At 42.1% G+C, this 16,871-nt stretch overlaps 1 pseudogene; it reads left to right on the forward strand.

Moving 5' to 3' along the window:
- Nucleotides 1-15,229, forward strand: part of LOC129337347 (60S ribosomal protein L13-like) — a 42,064-nt pseudogene extending 26,835 nt beyond the window's left edge.
- Nucleotides 15,230-16,871: the final 1,642 nt, after the last annotated feature.

Genomic DNA, 16,871 nt, shown 5'->3' on the forward strand with positions numbered 1-16,871 from the left:
GCCTCCATGTGGCTTATGGCAGTGCAATCCTAAGGAGAGTTGTACCCTTTAGTGGACAGAGAAATGGGGGAGCATAGCTTAATGGTAGAACATCTGCACCGAATGCAGAAGGTTCCAGGTTCAACCCCCAGCATCTCCAGGGTCTTATGATGGTCAGGAGAAAGGTGGGCATAGAAACATTTTGAGTAAATAAATAAAAGGACCAGGTAGCCTGAGATCCTGCAGACCTGACAGTAAGAGGAGACCATTCTGACCTTGGTAGACCAAGGGTCTGAGTCAGTAGAATGCAGTAGAAAAGAGCAAGAGTTCAGTAGTACCTATAAGACTAAGAAAATTTGTGGTAGGGTATGAGCTTTCGTGAGCCACAGCTCACTTCTTTAGATACCACTATCTGAAGAAGTGAGCTGTGGCTCATGAAAGCTCATACTCTACCACAAATTTTGTTAGTTTTATAGGTGCTACTGAACTCTTGCTCTTTTCTACTGCTACAGACAGACAAACATGGCCCACCAGTTTGAGAAATAAAATGTGTTTTATGAGAGTACAAGAGGGGGACTTGCAAAGACTCATGAGGGAGCAGAAAGGAGTTTTCTGCTCCGATACCATTGGCCAATCATTACCTTCACAATTTTTTGATATCCCTACATGTACAGACATAGCCATTACTTGAGGAAGGGAGTAATTGCACACACACACAATTTTTCTCGCAAATCTGGAAATTAAACAAGGTTTGCAGAAATGTATACCCTATGGCACAACCCAATGCATATTTACTCTGCAGTCTAAGCCCACTGAAATCAATGGGTGTAGACTGGGATAACTATGCATAGGATTACACTGCTAACCTTGGATTACCGCCCTCCCTGATTTTTTGATCCACATAGGAGTACTACCAATTGCTATTGGATATACATTGTGCTGAATAGAAGTTCCTTCTCCTGAGTGTCATTTCCTCCTTATCTTTCATTTTCTTGAAAAACAAGGATTTTGCACATCTTTGCTGGAACATCTGTTCAGCTAGATGTTTTTTATTTTGTCTTCTATTTCACAACCACAGATCCTATCTATTTCAATGTCTTGTTTCACAGAAAGCAAACCACACCCACCGGGATATGGTCTCGGGTAAAATTATGCAAATCTTTAATTTCTTTAGGAAAATATATCTAGATCCCAAGTTCAGAATGTTTACAATGAGGAATTAGTCATTCATTCACTCTCCTGCTTTGTTCCAGTTGCTGGTGAATGTCTTGGGATTCATCATGAAAGCCACAGGATAGCTCTGGGTCTCATTGCTTCATGCTAAACCTGGAATCCTCCGTGTGAACAGGTGGGAAGCACATTCACAAATAAACACTTCCCCAGTTGCCACGGTGATGAAAACACATTCTGAACAGTTTAGCAATTGCAAAGTGTGCAAAAGGTCTGCTTTCTGCCATCCACTTTAGCATAGAGATTTAGTGTGAGTATGAAACAGACAACAAGTGGGTTTGAACACAATCTGACGGACAATGGGAGGATTTTTTTTTAAACAAAACAAAGCAAAATCCCACCACCAGTTAAATATATTAAACCAAACTTACTCTCCAGGTGTTCTTCCTTCAGACAAAGCACTTTAAATAGTTTCCAGGTTTCTTTGCAAACAATGTTACATTTGCTAGTTTATAGTTTCCTGTCTTGAGGCCTGTTAACATGTATTCAAATCAATCTTCCTACTCTGCAATCTCCAGCACTCGCCCTCCAGTCTGGTGCACTTTAAAAATGCCATTAAAAGGTTCCTCACTGTCGAAGTCTCTCCAGCTTCATGGATGTCCTGTTATCTGGACCTTGGGCTTTGGTCTACATCAACTCATTCCATGTTTTATAGCCCCTACTGTTCTTATCAGGATTGACATCTATGGGCGAGTGATCCTTGATGTGGTCAGGAGGACTTTCCCTTTGTATGGACAGAAATAAATGAACTGCTTAACAGACAGAGTGTTTCCTATCATGCTATATCCGCTCTCCATTATCTTTCTGCAATACACCCCATAGTTATCTCTTGCCTATCACATATATGTTTGAAACTCAACATTCATTATACTAATCATGCAGTATTTGTTATGCACTTGGAAACGTAGGTCACCAGTTAGAACAAGCAATGGCCTAAATTATTTGAGGCAGTATGAGCTGAATTTTAGGTTTAAAATGGTTTTTCATCTGCAATCTAAGTTGATCTGGCTCATCATTATATAACATTATTTTATTCATCTAAACATTTATATACCACACTAAATGTTCAGGATGGTATACAAGATCAGATTAAAAATATAATCAGTACATACAATAAAATTAAATGATATCAAAATACTTCAGCAAAAAGTTCAGGCCACCAGCTGTACAGTCTTAAACCGAGTTACTCCAGTCTAAGTCCATTACATTCAGTGGAAGTCGACTGGAGTAATTCTTAGTTTGTTCATTTTAAATATTTATACCCCTTCTTACCAATGATGCTGTTGAGGCGGCTTCCGTAAAAAGTAAAACAAAAAACCCTAGGAATAATAAATAACAAATTAAGCAGACTCACTTTAAAAGCAAAAGCCCAACAGCAAAAGACATTAATTAAAAACATCTACTGAGAACCCTTTCATGAGCCAATAATTAAATCATAAGATGCAAATAATTGCAACAGAGCACTAATATGAACCAGACAAGATAAGGGCACATACATGGCTAAGTACCAGGCAACTAATGAGGGGATAGAGTACCCTGGTTGAGGTGTTCTAGAGGAGAGAAGGGCCATCTCTCATGCACTACTTCATTAGCTGGGGGCATATGCAACAGGGCCTCAGCAGGGGGACAATTTCCGGGCAGAAAAGAAGTCCTCAAAATAGCTTCGTCCTAGACAGAGGCGCATTCTGTAGGTTAGAAGCATGTTGAACTGTGCCTGGCTCATGCGTAAAGTAATCCAGTGCAGAAAAAGTGAGCAACGTGCATGCATATGTAAACTATGAAGTCAATGAGATCATAGGCATACATTTTTCGATGGCTATGTACCGTTCTTTCCCTGCTAATATCCTTCCTTGATTCTAGAATAGAATGCCCATGGATATTGCAATGTAGTAATTAAAGTTTTCAACCGTTGTGTTAAAATATTTGTCCTTTCCTTGAAGAAAGATTTTCTGTGATTCATCAGTAGATTCATTTTTACTCTTATCCATATACATCTGGTTTGCAGTTGTGACCAAATGCCAAATCTGCCAGGAGACACCTATAAAGGCTATTCAAGCCACAAAGCTTATCTGCTATTGACTTCTGATGGATGGCTGTCAGTGGAGTAATGCTAATCCTCACTGTTTTTTACATGAAAGGAATGAATTATTTCGGACGTCTTGATTATTTCTCAAGATGTAGTACTTTAATCAGCAGCTACACCCCTTCTGTCCAAATAGTATATTAGCTACTAAAGTAATAGTTCAGAATAATGTTATGTTAGGAGTAAGCTTTCTATCTTTGCTACTGAGCTCAGCATTCTGTTATTACCCCTGTAGCCCAGAAGCGCCATCAGGTACAAGTCCAGTTAGAACCAATGATGCCAACGTACAAGTTCTCTTTCAGCTTCTGGAATACACAAACTATAGTTGTGCACATTCTCTATGCTGTTTTACAACTGCAGTATGTAGAAGGTCTAAGAATGTTCTATAATAGAGAACTTCAATTTTCATTGGAGTTAAGAACACAAGAGGATTTCCGCTGGATCAAGCCAGTGGTCCATCTAGGCTAAGACCCTTTTTCTCAAAGCAATTGAGCAGACGTACTGAAAGGTCCAAAGCAGGAGCAGGTGAACACTTTTTCCTGCTGCTACTCCTCTCACCAACTGCCATTCAGAGTTACACTGACTCCAAACATAAACCCTGTTCAGCCAGCGTAGCTAACAACCATTTACAGACCTCCCCTCCATGAACTTGTCTAATCTCTTGTTAAGGCCATCTAAACTAGCAGCCATTACCATTTCCCATGACAGGGAATTCCGTGAGTAAATTATGAATTATGTGAAGAAGTATTTCTTTTGTTTGACCCAAACCTATTAATTTCATTAACTACCCTAGAGTTCTAGCTTTTGGGGAGAGGAAAAAAATTATCTCCACTTTCTTCACACCATGCATAAGTTTATAAACCTCTGGCATCTCCCCCTCTCCCGAGTTTCTTTTTTCTTCAGTTTTTCCTCACAGATGCTCCAAACCCTTGACTATTTTGGCTGAATTTTGGTTGCTGGTTGGGCATAGAGACCAGTCCAAGAACATGTGATTTTGACAGACTTTTTCCATTCATGGAGCCAGTTTGGTGTAGTGCTTGAGAGAGCAGGACTCTAATCTGGAGAGCCGGGTTTGATTCCCCACTCCTCCACTTGAAGCCAGCTGGGTGATCTTGGGCCAGTCACAGCTTCTAGGAGGTCTCTCAGCCCCACCCACCTCACAGGGTGTTTGTTTTGGGGATAATAATAACATACTTTGTAAACAGTATGTTAAGTGGGTGTTAAATCATCCTGAAGAACAGTATATAAATCAAATGTTATTATTTTATTATTATTATATTATTAAACATTTTCAGCTTTCTTCATAGGTAAGTGTGTCCCCCTGCCTGCACCCTTGATTATTTTGGTTATTTTTTCTACATCTTTCCAGCTCTATGAAGGGGTTAACTGTACACTATATTCCAAATACACCTGCATCACAGATCTTTTGTAACAATTCCTAGCACAAAACTTTTTTCACCACTGTCAGTCAATGTTTTCATTGAGTTATCCACCACAATGCCAAAATCTCTTTTCTGGTCAGATTCTTTGGTATAAAGATAGGATTTTTTTTGCCTCAATGTGCACTACTTTACTTTGACAGTGACTATCACTTGCCATGTTGTCAGCCACATATCCAGTATAGAGAGATCCTTTGGGAACTCTTCACAATCTACTTGGGTTCTCTCCAACCCGAATAATTTGTTGTCGTTCACAAACCCAGTCATGTCATTGCTCACCCGATTCCAAATCATGTCGAACAAATTAAATAGCATGATGCCAATACCAAGCCCTGTAGAACCACACTGCTTCCTTCCATGCATTCTGAGAGGCTGGGAGAAAAATCTACGATCTGCTCCAGGTAGATCAGATTGACCTGGTTGTCTTGACCTTCCTAGAAAAACCAGATGGTGTTTTTTGTCACAACTGGTTCTGGCTGGGTATAGGGCCCTCCCAGTGGAAGGATGGGGAATGAGAGCGGTGATGGTCATTTGAGAGTTTTTCCTCTCCTACAGGTTCTCAGTGGTAACAGTGTTGGTAGTCTACACCTCGCACTGGGTTACAAGGACTTTTGCTGCTTTATTGTTTGCCTAGCTTGCCTGAAGACACTCTGGCTGGAGAGGTGCTATACAGGAATGCCTGAAATGCCTTTGTTACACACCAATTTTCGAAGAAAATAGATTTGGTCGAGGTCTGTAACTCACTGTATCATCAACAAGCAGGAAGGATTTTTTTCAACAAGGGCCTCTGTCGAGGAGTTATTAACAACCTAGAGCTTATATCAGGTGATAACCACACTCTTCTGACTATTCCATTTACACCAGGTTTTTGAAATGCCTGCTCTAGGCATGTTCTATACATGTACTCCAGTTTTCCCATTTTGGCACAGAAACGTCTAGAATTTGCATAGTAATACCAGTACCTTGTTTCTCCAGGCGGCATGTGCACTTCCCCCTATGACCCTTTGGTCTCCTTCAGGTACGTCTGAGTCTTAACATTAAAAATATGAATGAGAGATAGTCTGGTGTAGAAGAGCCAGTTCAGTATAATGGTTAAGAGCAGCAGGCCTCTAATTTGGGGAAGTGGGTTTGATTCCCCATTCCTCTGCTTGAAGCCAGCTGGGTGACGTTGGGTCAGTCAGCGTCTTGGAGCTCTCTCAACCTCACCCACCTCACAGGGTGATTGTTGTAAGGATCATAATAACACACTTTATAAACCGCTCTTGGGGTGCTAAGTTGTCCTGAAGGGCAGTATATAAATCAAATATTATTATTATTATTTTAAGTACTCAGGCACAGAGAGATGCAAACTCTTGGTTTATGCTTCCCCTAATCTTTACAGAGTCTTGCAGGCATAAACAGAGATTTGCAGAGAGACCACTCCTGAACCAGAATCTTTCTTTCATTGTGTAACCAAATAATGAAAACTTGAACAGAAGATTGCAAAGTTCTAGCAATTTGATCCTTGTGGGGCAATTCAGAGTTGTCAAGTTTTTATATTCCTTTTAGGGTCGTTCATAGGCAACAAAACTTTCCACAGAAAAATGTTTCATAAACTGCTTAATATATTAAGTTGATGATTTCTCCATCCATATTTAGTAAACATGTGCCAGCCAATAAAGTAACAGAGTAACCAGTGGTCACTGACATTTCTAATTTTAAAAATTCACCCAGCTAGAATCCTCCTTGTTCATATTAAAATTGCCTTAAGGGAAACCTTTTTAATACTAAATACCCAATTAATGTTTAATAATACTATTATTTAGGTAATTTAAGTCTGTTAGGAATGAATTCTATTAGGAATGAACATCAGAAGCTAACAGATCACTCTCATTAGTTACTATATTAATTGTGCACTTTCTCTAATGTATATTGTAATGGTTATTGCTAGTAGCACCACTTTGTAGGATACTTTGGGTTTGGGTATGCCATTGAATTACCATCTTATGTCCTTTTATAGGAGCTTATCTAGATCTCGTCAGCTTGAGAAGAAAATGTAGTTTGAACTGAGTTTGTTTTTAACTTCCCTCTACTCTTCAGCTCAACGGTAATTTAGCCATATCTGGAGATCTTCTGTTAGAGATTGTGATACCTGTTTCCTCTTTTTCTCTCCCAGGGACTCTCCAGACAGCCATGCTCTGACGAGGCCCTCTGGTGGGCTCCAAGAGTAGACTGTTTCATCACTATCTCTTCTCATTTGTGAACCGAAACAAGTGCAGCCGACACAGAAACCTACTTACAGTTAAGTGAAGGTTCCTCTCCTGCACATCTACTCAATCAACAAAGGTTGTGCAGGTACCTTATGTTGTGCAGGTACCTTATGGGCAGACAGGATATATCTCAGTTGTTACTACAGGAGATCGTTCTTACCATTTTTATGATGATTTATACACTATCAATATTCATGGTGCTTTACAGAATAAAAGGCAGGAGGCCGCTGCCTGGAGGAATATAAATGTATTCCCACTACACCATGTCAACAAAACGTTTTTGAATTTGGTAACATAATATTCAAGGGCCAGTCTACATGAAAGAAAATGTACATCCTGCTTCAAAGTAACATTGCATGGTAGGAGATGTTTTCCATCAGACCATCTCTAGTTTTGAGATCAATGAGATTATGAGCTTCACCAGGCCCTTCATCTGATGAAGATGTGCAAAATATCTGAAATATTTATAATTTAAGATCGCTTCCAGTGAGTAGCTATGTCTGTAGTAGCAGAAGACAACTGAAGTCCAGTAGCACATTAGTGACAAAAAAATTCTCCAGGGTATAAGTTTTCATGACTCAAATTTCACAAAACTTTGTATCTGATAAAGTAAGCTTTGATTCATGCAATTTTTGTTGATCTTTAAGGTGCTACTAGACTTGAAATTTGTATTTAAATTATCCATCCATTGTATAGATATACTTTAATTTGGTTTAGCTAATCACTGTGGAAAATGAAGGCTTAGCTTTGGCTGGCCAATTAACTTTGGAAAAAAGTCCAGTAGCACCTTTAAGACCAACTTTACTGTAGCATAAGCTTTCGAGAATCACAGTTCTCTTCATCAGATGCATGGAGGGTAAGAAGAAACTGGTTAGATATATAGCTGGTGAGGGGAGAGGGGAGTAGATGCAATCAGTAGTTTCTGATAACGGGATCAGTTTGCTTCTGATAATGAAATCAGTTACTTCTGATAATGAGATAACCATTCATAGGCTGATTCCGCACACGTTGGATAATGCACTTTCAATGCACTTTATGAATGGTTTGAGGTGGATTTTTTTCCCACACACGAAAAAATCTGTTCCAAATGATCTATAAAGAGGATTGGAAGTGCATTATCCAACGTGGGCAGAATCAGCCATAGTCTCCATTTAATCCAAGCCTGACTGAGTAAAATTTACATATGAATTCCAATTCAGCAGCTTCTCATTGGATTCTGTTTTTGAAAGGTTTCTGTTGAACTACAGTGACCTTTAAGTCCTTGATGGAATATCCTGATAGATTGAAGTGTTCTTCCACTGGTTTCTGGATGTTGCCATTTTTAATATCAGATTTGTGTCCATTTATTCTTTTGCACAGAGGTTGGCTGGTTTGTCCAATGTACAAAGCATATGGACATATATCTACTCACCCCTGCCCTCTCCACCTATATATCTAACCAGTTTCTTCTTACCCTCCATGCATTTGGCGAAGAGAACTGTGATTCTTGAAACCTTATGCTACAATAAAGTTGGTTAGTCTTAAAGGTGCTACTGGACTCTTTTCTATTTTGCTACTACAGACTAACACGGCTAACACCTCTGGATCTATGACCTATTAACTTTGAATCTCAAGTTAACATGCCAAACTGAGATCCAGTTTGGTGTAGTGGTAAAGAGCGTGGGACTCTGATCTGGAGAACCGGGTTTGATCCCCACTCCTCCACTTGGAGCCAGCTGAGTGACCTTGGGTCAGTCACAGTTTCTAAGAGCATTCTCAGCCCCACCCACCTCACCAGGGCCAGATCTACAGGGGGGGGCAGGGGGGTAGTCTGCCCCCAGCGCCACCAGGGAGGGGGCACCGGGAGCAGCTCCCAGCTGCCAGAGCTCGCAGGTGGCAGTGCGGGCAGCCTTGCAACGGCAAGCTGGCCGCCCCCTGTCCTGCGGGAGGCGAATGCCGCGGGCAGCCTCGCAGCCCCCCGTGCTGCTCTTGCCTGCCCTGGAGGGCAGGGGGTGCCTGGCAAGCCAGCCACCCCCTCTCCTGCGGGGCAGGCGAAAACAGCGTGGGGGGCTGCGAGGCCGCCTGCGCCATTCGCCTGCGGGGAGGCAAATGGCGCGGGTGGCCTCACAGCCCCCCGCGCTGCTATCGCCTGCCCTGGAGGGCAGGGGGTGCGCGGCGAGCTGGCTGCCCCCTGTACTGTGGTGCAGGCGAAAGCAGTGCGGGGAGCCGCGCTGCCTCTTGCCTGCCTTGGAGGGCAGGGGGTGCCCGGCAAGCCGGCCGCCCCCTGTCCTGCGGGGAGGCGAATGCCACGGGCAGCCTCGCAGCTCCCCGCGCTGCTTTCGCCTGGCCTGGAGGGCAGGGGGTGTGCATCAAGCTGGCTGCCCCCTGTCCTGCGGAGCAGGCGAAAGCAGCGTGGGGGGCTGTGAGGCCGCCTGTGCCATTCACCTGTGGGGAGGCGAATGGGGCGGGCGGCTTCTCAGCCCCACTTGCTGCCTCCGTCCGCCCTGCGTGATGACGTCACCAAAGTGATGTCATCATGCAGCGCGAGGCAGTAAGCCAAGGGTTGCCCCGGGCATGGGCAACCCTGGATCCGGCGCTGCACCTCACAGGGTGTTTGTTGTGAGGATAATAATAACATACTTTGTAAACTGCTCTGAGTGGACATTAAGTTGTCCTGAAGGGCAGTATATAAATCGAATGTTGTTGTTGTTGTTGTTGTTATTTAACAGGATGACCTCAGATTTGACTAAGGATGGAGAACTCCTTCTTTACTTTCAAGCTTATTTGGGTGAAGCTACAGTAAAAATAATAGCATTTAAAGGCTGCTTAGATTGCTTTCTGATTGCATCTTGTCCCTTTTCATGGACTAAAAATACTACCAATCAACAAAAAACAACTAGAGGCCTATTCACCATCAGATTTCCCTTTGGTTCTGTAAATAGCCTGAAAAAGAAAACAGATTTCCGCAGATTTCTTTTTCTCTTGTTATTTAAGGGTTGGGGGGGGGGGCGGTGTTTGGTGTGTGTAACATTCTCATGACTCTCTACCTCTTATCCTGACCCTTCTGCCCTGAATCCTGGAGCCAGGAAGTAGGCTGGATCTTGGAGGATGGGTTTAGATTTTTAGGATGCTGCTGCTCTCCAAAAAGTCAGCAATTGACTGAGGTCATGAGGTCCCTCACATACCTTCCGTTTTGTTTTCCTGTCCTGGGGGCAACTGCTTTGAATAACAACTCTTCCCTCTTGCAGTTTTGGACATTAAAAAACACTCTCTGTGGCTAACATCCTGGGCTGAGCAAGCTGTGTTCTCAACAGGAATGAGACTCAAAGCAGCGTATCTGTTCTGTGTTGTGCTATGGCTTCTTTTTTATTTGCACCACTGTAGGCTGTAATCAAGACCATGTCCCATTGTGCTAAAAACTGCAAAGAAACATAAGAAGCTGTGATCTTTGCCTAAAAGGATTCAGCACTGAGAATAATCAAGGGAATATCAGGAACAAGATACAACACACACACACACACAAAAGGTTTCATTCCCTTTGCTGGGACAACTGGTATTACATACATATATGAGAACAGCACAGACTTTCCTGTGTTTCACCAGGAACTATCAACTTTGAAGAAAACTATCTGGAAGATCTAGGGCAAAACTTAGAACACACAAAGAAATAACAAAACATTTTGTTTTTCTGAGGCTGGGTTCATTCCTTGAGACGAAACTTGAGAATCTGAGTGAAAAGTGGCTTATGCAAGTTCAGAATTTGAGTAACAATTTAAATTGCATCCACTTTAGAATAACGAATTTGTTTGTGGTTGGTGAGAAAATAATTTTTGCATTTAAATTTTAGTTTTTGAGACTCTGGATATCCTGATGCTGGCCAGTTTCCTAAGTGTACACAATATGAGCACTAATGACACATGACAATCTACACATGGGTTGCTTGCTACACAAATTTCAGCAATATGTAAACTTTTTCACTGTAGGACGTTTGTAATCTTTGAGGCAATTGTCTGAATTGATGTGATGTGTAGAAGGTGATCTGTCAGTGGAAGGCTTTTTAGCAATCCTGTTGATATGGGAAGATTAATTCCTAGTGAGGTTTAGACTTATTGGTTTTATCTCTCTGCAGAGTGGGCGACCAATTATGTTGGGTCTGTCCTGATAGATATAATCAATTTTCTGATGCGTCTTGGGGGAGTTTCCTGGACATGGCTGAAACCCTGGTTGATCTGTTGAGTATTGAGATGCCCCAAGCCTTAAATGCTAATGAACTGCCCTCTCTAGAGGAATAATGCCAGTTTGATGCCTTGGTATGATAATGAAGGAGTCAGGAAGATGGCTAAAATGTAAAGGGAGAACACAGGATAGAATTCAATTTAGAACCTACTTTGTGGCAATGAGAGTGGCAAAGGAGGAATACATTTTGCCTTTACTACAGGTAGTATGGAGCCCAGTTCATTTGTTTTTAGGGAACGCACGACAGACTGAGATGCCAAAGATTGAACCTGGGACCATACATATGCAAAGCAGCTGCTCTAACACTGAACCATAGCCTAGCCACAACCTCTAGTCATACCCTTCTTGGTAGGGTTACTAGGTTTTCTTACACTCCTGGTGGGAGGCACTCGCCTTTTCTGTGTCCCTATCATGTGCGCAAAGCATGCACAAGCTCCCACACCTGTGCGATGACATCACTTCCAATGACATCACTTCCGGGTGACATCATCATGCAGGCACAGGAACGCGCATGTGGTTTGCACCGGATTATCATATTACTAGTGTACAATGCTTTGTGGTAATCTACCCTGGGCGTTAAAAGTCTCAGGTATGAGGCTGACTTTGGAGATTTCAAAATTCAGCAGATTTCTGACTGCAATGTACAAATCTAAATATATGCCGGAATGTATGGCCTTAAGGGACAAGGGACCAGTTTGCCACAGCCTATCTTAACCCAGATGTTGCACGAGGCAACATTGGTGGGTTAGCTATTAGGGTTAGCCAATCAGAGGGTAGACAGGAGGAGCTACTTACCATGCTGCACCATCCCCTTGGCAGGCATTTTGCTGCTGCAGTTGATGGGGAAGGAACCTGGTGGTATTGCCATCGGTTCGGACCTGTGAGTGGGTCTAAGGGTGTGAATGGGGGTGGTGTGAGACTGTTTTAGTGAGTGCTTGAATTGTGTGTGAGTTGGGAGGTTGGTTGATTTGCAGGAATCTGCTTTTGTTCACCCCACCCCCACATTATCCCTCTGCCTCCTCATGCCCCACAAATCTGAACATAGGTCGGAATTGAAAGATGAGCATTGGCTACTCGTGTCTTATTGGATTCAATTTTTTACCTTTAGAGCTCTAAACTATTTCAGTCTAGAGTACCTGAAGGACTTTCTTATCCTATTTGAACCTGCCTGAACGTTCAGCTCTTCATAGATGGTGTCTCTCTGGGTGCATTTGGTTTCATAGATTAGTTGGATGGTGGTGGTGCTCTTTTATGGAATATAGAACAGCAGCACCTATACTCTTACTTTTCACTATCACAGAAAGGCCTTTGAAATTCTCCAGGGCCTTTACTGGTTGTTTTTATTCCTGCTGTTTTATTTAATTTTCCTATGTTTTTAAATGCTTAAATGTTCAGCTGCTTATGTTGATCCCAACTGTTGAATTATGCTTGTTCTCATTTGTAACTGTTTCAATTCAATTTTGGAATTCTTTGATTTTATTTCTGTACTGCTTTGGGGACATTTAAAGTTTAAATAACTTTAGAATAAATAGAATAGAATAGAATAAATACATAGATATATAAAGCATAAAGTAAAAAGGGGTGACAAGCAGGTAGAAGACCCATTAAGTGCACTGAGACCGCCTGTAAAAGTAACCACAACAAAGGCTGCAGAATCCCCCAAAGCCATCACTTTAAAGAAAAACAATATATCCTCTGCAAATGGAGTCTGTAATTCAGCATTAGTGAATTAATGGAGGAGCCCCCCCTTTAAAAATATATTGATGTTTCTGCACCACGTTTCTTCCTCACACATTTTTCAAACCATACATTTCTACTAGAGAGAATTCAGCAATGCTGGGGCTATTTTTGTCCTTTACTCTGACCTAAGTTGCTTTTAAGAGGTTGCTTTTCCAGCTAAAGGCCAATAACAATCTGTATGAAAGAGAACAATGGCATCTTCCTCCTCACGTTTAATGTTGTGCTGTTTCTTGTTTCATCAGAATCACACTGATGCCTACATGGGTTTCTTTACATATTTTAAATATTCTATACACCATGATTCAAGATGGCAAACTCTAGAAATTCCTGTCTTTGTGTGTAAGCAGGACAGATTTGTTGAAACTTGTAATGGAATACAAATCACTTTTAATGGCTCATACTATATGCAAGCCATGTTTATGTTCCCTGTCTCTTTCTTCCATCAGAAGATTATTAAAAGAGCATTCAAAATGTTTGAAGTAGTGGGTCCCATTGGTGGGATATATTTATAAAGTCACACAAGCATTCAGTGCCCTGGAGTTCCCTCTAACATGTGGGGAACATCTTTATTTAACTCTTTATGAGTGGATGGAGGAAAGAGTAGCATTCAGGAACAATTTAGTTCAGAAAGCCCCATGTAGCTAAAGCAATATGTTTTGAGTTCCAATATGTTCTCACTCAGTTGTCTAAAACATGTGTTCAAGATTGTCTTCTTAACAAGCTGTTTAGCAGGCTCACTATCACTCTCACAGAGAGAAAAGGGGCTGGTTCAGGCTTGCAAATTTTGCTCGTGCTATCAAGTATCCAAGTATGTGGATGGACAGAAAAACAGCTAGCACAAGGTGGGTTGTAAATGTTGGAATATGGCAACCCTTTCCATGATGACAACTGCTAGGAAAAATACAGCTGCAAAATGGCTGCCACTACTGCACACACATCTCACAACCCAGATCAAGTTCTGTCCCTGTAGTTGTATAACCTGGTACACAAATGTGTGAATGAATTGACAGTCTAAGCTGGTTCAGGTTTCATCGACATTGACACCATTATCTGAAATGAAACAATGAAATGAAATGAAATAAGGATTTTGTTTTTGTGAAGTTGCCCTCAAACATGCATGTAGTTGATAGTTTAAAGGAGCTCACCAGGTTTACTGCTGAGGTTTACTTGCACATTATAAAGGCTGTATTCATATATGAACAGTGCCATGTGGAGGATGTACCATACGGTGCATGCCCTGCTTATATCTAGATGAGACTATTACAATGTGCTGTACTTGAGGCTGCCCTGAAAATTGTTCATAAACTTCAATGGGTGCAGAATGCTGCAGGCAGGATGTTGACTGTAATGGGTCAGAGGGAGCATATCACTCCAGTCTTGATCCATCTACTTTGGCCCTCAATCTGTTTTCAGACACAATTCAAGGTGCTGGTGTTGAAGCACTATATAGTTTGGGAGCAACATACGTGAAGGATTGTCTACTCCCTCATGAACCTATCTGATTTCTATAGCCATCATCTGAGGCCTTGCTTCAGTTACCTCCACCTTCTGGGATTAGGTGCTGGCAACCTGGGAGAGGGCCTTCTTAGTTGTGACATCAAAACTCTGGAACTCTCTTTTCTTTTTCCGGCTGGCCATTTTCTGTCATGGAAGGGACATAAGCAGCCGTGGCGCTCATCCGGAATGGCATGATCTTAAAGCCCCATTTTCACAAAGACTGGCAAAGACGAGTGGCTATATGGTTTAACCAGCCTGCCAGGAAGATCCGCAGGAGGAAGGCCCGGCAGGCAAAGGCCTGGCGTATCGTTCCTTGTTCGGTATCTGGACCAATCCATCCCATTGTGAGATGTCCCACCGTGTGATACCACACAAAAGTCCTCGCTGGTCAAGGATTCAGCTTAGAGGAGCTGAAAATGGCTGGTATTCACAAGAAGTTTGCTCGGACAATCGGTATTTCGGTGGACCCCAGGCGGCGTAACAAGTCTACAGAAGCCTTGCAAGCCAATGTACAGCAGCTGACGGAGTATTGCTCCAAGCTCATCCTCTTTCCCTGGAAATCCTCTGCTCCTAAGAAAGGGGACAGTTCAGCAGAAGATCTCAAAACGGCCACACAGCTCTCTGGACCAGTTATGCCCATCAGGAATGTTTACAAAAAGGAGAAGGCCCAGGTTATCTCCGAGGAAGAGAAGAACTTTGCCGGCCTGCACATGGCCCGGGCAAATGCCCGGCTCTTTGGCATCCGGGCTAAGTGAGCTAAGGAAGCAGCCGAGCAAGATGTGGAAAAGAAGAAATAAACTTTTTGCTCTTTCAATAAAGGAGGATAGAATTGAAGAAAAAAAAACACCTCTGGAACTCTCTTCCCAGAGAGACTCATCTGTCTCCTTCGTTGCCATCTTTTATCAGCTGGTGAAGAGTTTTGTTCGTTTGTTTCATTTGGCATTCCCTAGTGCTCCATTCTTCCTGCCCAATGTTTTAATTGTTGTTTTTATGGTTTTATGTATTTTAGTTCTGGTTTTAATTGTTTTAATGGTATGTTTTTTGTTGTTTTGAATGTTTTAATATATATTTTTATTGTCTATATTTTAGTCTGTTAGCCATCTTGGTGGCTGTGATGGACAGGAAGTTGCCTGCCTTGGAAAAGCAAAACAGCCACTCAACTGTTTCATCACAATCTATTGGAGTGCTGCTCCAGCACCCAATCACTTTTCAGAAGGAGGATGGAATATTGGAGAGAAACACAGCAGCAGTGCCTGCCTCAGCAAGAGAGCACAGTCTCAAGGGTAGCTCTGCCTGGAAGTGTAGCAGATTGGTTTAGGTCTATCCGTCTACCTCTGAGAGAGGACAGAGACCCCAGCTGAATAGCCTGTCTGTGGTGATGAGCAGACCATTTAGTCTGACTCTTGGGATAGGACAGACTGGAATCCTGTGTGTGGGAGAGGACCCAATATGGTCATTAGGCAGTGAAAGCCTGTTTGTAACCACAAATATTAAAAGGAATTTAAATCACAACTAGATGAAGCTTAAGTGCCTCAGCCAGGCTTCTCCTGTGACTGTCTGGAGACCTCGGTTGCTGCTCTGTTCTTTCAAAACCACCTGTGCATAAATAAATCTTCTTTGTTGTTTTGTTTAACCTCCTGGTTCATTGATCTCTGTACTCTTCAGGCACAATGCAAAATTACCTCAAAAAAGTTAACTTTTACACTCACTACCATAATAACATCTAGTAACTGAGGGGAAGAGATATATCCCAAAATTATAGGCAGCCATGTGAATACCCTCATTTGGAAGAAAAAGCCGATCACAGTGGCCATTATGAGATCAGAAAGAGGGGGTATAATCCTTGTCAAATAAAAACTTTTAAAAACCCTGTTGAACAATTTTCATCCTGTCATTGTAGGCTTCCCTCAGTTTATATGCTATGTGTGAAACTCAAAATGATACCAGCAGGTGCTTTCTAAGTGGCTTGTCCATGAAGGTGTCCAAGTGGCATGGTGCAGGTAGGAACTGAGCAAACACAGGATTTTCAGCTGACAACACCAGGATGGATTCAACTATCCTGCAAGAAGACTTTCTTAAACTTAAGTGGCTCTTCCACTGGTAGTTGGTAGAAGACTCCTTAGGCTAGAGGAAGGCTTTAAACTTTACTCAGAGGAATTGTAGGATAGGGGTAGCATTCATCCCACTGTGTGGAACCCATGAGATCGTAAATGGTTTTGGGAAACCCTTCCATCACACAATATGCATCACATACACATATGCACACATGTATATGACCTGGGGACAAATCACAGGGCATCAGATCCTAACACATTACATCGAGAAAGCCATTTGTGCAATTGAATTCATGCTTTTCAGACTTTATCTTTTAATAATTACAGTTATGTTTGTTTTGGATAGTCAACAATAGATATTATGAGATGGGATATATAAAAAAAA

The sequence above is a fragment of the Eublepharis macularius genome, chromosome 11, assembly GCF_028583425.1.
Source record: "Eublepharis macularius isolate TG4126 chromosome 11, MPM_Emac_v1.0, whole genome shotgun sequence".
In the NCBI taxonomy this organism is placed as follows: Eukaryota; Metazoa; Chordata; class Lepidosauria; order Squamata; family Eublepharidae; genus Eublepharis; species Eublepharis macularius.